General features: G+C 35.0%; 1 long non-coding RNA gene across 1 annotated transcript; it reads left to right on the top strand.

Annotated features, from left to right (window-relative positions):
• The first annotated feature begins 982 nt into the window (after positions 1–982).
• On the top strand, positions 983–2,234 carry LOC133526995 (uncharacterized). The gene is made up of 2 exons (XR_009800802.1): positions 983–1,119; positions 2,114–2,234. It is a non-coding gene; the product is annotated as an uncharacterized LOC133526995 (long non-coding RNA).
• Positions 2,235–2,504: the final 270 nt, after the last annotated feature.

Genomic DNA, 2,504 nt, shown 5'->3' with positions numbered 1-2,504 from the left:
ATATAAATGGTGCAAAATACAAATTTTTGGAGTTAAATATCAGTAAGTATCTGTGTTTTTCATTATATATACAATCAAACTCATTTATTTACATATAACATTATCAATACATTTTTCAGGGATGGCAAGATATCATTTCTTCTTGGCAGCTGCTGCTATCGAAGAAAAACAAGACAGAAAACTTCAACGCCGGGCCATAAGGGATGCATGCAACACGTTTGATAAGCCCGACGAGGAGTTATGGCGCATATATAGGGTGCGGAAAGAATTAGCACTCTATGTGTGCTGAACTTGACGCCGACCTCAAGCCTCAACATGGCGATGGATTGCCGGCACATCTTAAAGTAAAGATATAATGTTGCACTATTCCTCAAATCATTCCCGTTACCTTTACCACCTTGATCATAATCATAATTTCATAATGATATACCTACTTACAAGTCTTTGTTTTAGGTTTTAACATCACTGCACCTATTGGCTGACGGTAGTTACTAACGGGGAACTGGACAAGACCATGGCTTGTCCATTGCTCAGTCTACCGTCAGCCGGTACTTGGATCAATTTGTAATTGTGGTGAATAGAAGGCATGTCCATTTTGGTACAGAATACCACTGACACCGGAGATAAGAAGGTAAAAAAATACGAGTATGGATGTGCAGTGAGACATATGAAGGCAAAAAGACGCAGTCAGTAACAAAATATTTATATTTATTTTCTTACGTAGATTTTTAGGGACCATGAAGTACAAATGAGGCTTGAATGTGGATTTTTGTGGTATTTGTATTTGAAGGTTTCTACCTAAATATTTCAATGCAGAATCATACCTTATTTTTGTTATTATATGCAACTTCTTTACCACTCTTACATATGTATTTATGTAAGTATTATTCAATGCTACGTGTAGCTAAAGTACCAAATCATGAAAGTGTTGGATTGTTTACAGACTCAAGGACACTTGGATAGTCTTCCCAGAAAATTAGAGGTGTTCAGGAGGCATATGGGGTTGCTAACATTTTAGGCACAGTAGACTGCACCCAAGTAAAAATATTTCCATAACCTTTACCGCATGGCGTACAGTTTCTAAACAGAAAAGGAATTCATTCGCTAAACGTTCAGTTGGTATGTAATAAATGCAAAATCATAATTAGAAATTTTAGAATAAATCGAATGGATGGACAGAATCGATATTTTCTTGTAAACCGTAAGATCGCCAAAGTAATCCCTGACAACACCAATGGGGATTACTTTGAATCGGGATTAGTACGTTTTGTTACAACTCATCTATCATTCATTCTGCTAAATCGGATACAAATAGGTAGTCAAATACTATTTTGTAATTTCTAAAATATTAAGAGATTACATATACATATAACCGTTGTTATAATATTTTAAGTATAAATATTTGTGAAATGTTTGACGTTTTCCGCGATTAGGTACATAGATACCCAGAGTCGTTCCATGCAAGTCACCTGTTAGTTTTACGTGATGTATCTGCAAAATTGCATGGACATTGGACACTTTATGAATAAATTAAATTTAGGTTTACCTACCATGTTTAGGGCTCCACTCCTCAAATTTTCTCTGCGGTGACCGAACACATACCCATGTACATGGGTTTTTTTAAATGGGAGACTGGGGGCAGCTGCCTACCACATCCATTGAAAAAGTATTGTACCTACGTTGGTTGCTCTTAAAGACTAAGAATTGTTATTAGAGAAAAGTGGTTTACAAATGCCTTAACTAGGATTCCTTGTGTTTCAGGCAGAAATGGACAATATGAATATTTTTTTAACTATTCACTTAATTATAAAATCTTAACGTCATAATGTGTTGAGAAAATAACTTGTGAGACTTCTAATTGTTTTTGCTGCAATTACCTTATATCTTGCGATTAGCTTAATCAAAGTAGTTTTAATGCAACAATATGATATTGTGATCAGAAATTTTAATATAAACTGACGATAAGGCACCGACTTCAAACATATTAGTTGGTAATGCATATACTTAAAAAAGTATAATATTTTATTTTATTTTGAAGTCGGTTTACTTTTTTTGTAAAAAGTTTTTTTGATTATTTTACATTATAGGTATAATAGGTTTTTCTTTTTTCCAGAAATCTTCCAATAAAAGGCGAACCTGAAGCGGAAATGGAAGGGGGCGCTGCTCGAGGGATGCATTACATGCAGAGAAGCGTGCCCTATTAATAAATAAATATTTCGCCTAGTATTATTTTATTTTGTTATGTTCATTAACACTACCTTCCTGAAAACATTCTGAGGAAACCGGACTAGCCCCAAGAGGTCATCCATTAATTAGATTACACGTTAAGGGGGAGAGAGGGGGTCAAGAAAATGTGACATGTTGTGACTAGAGGGAGGGGAAGTCATAAACTTTGTGACGTCATAAGTCATTCATTTACGAAATATAAGGTATACATAGGATGTTGCAGTTCATAGTTAACTGAGCCAAGCTAACAATAAGCACGGCATGGGATCGAATTTAAA

This window comes from Cydia pomonella, chromosome 17 (genome assembly GCF_033807575.1).
Source record: "Cydia pomonella isolate Wapato2018A chromosome 17, ilCydPomo1, whole genome shotgun sequence".
In the NCBI taxonomy this organism is placed as follows: Eukaryota; Metazoa; Arthropoda; class Insecta; order Lepidoptera; family Tortricidae; genus Cydia; species Cydia pomonella.
This window is presented reverse-complemented; position numbering and strand designations above follow the sequence as displayed.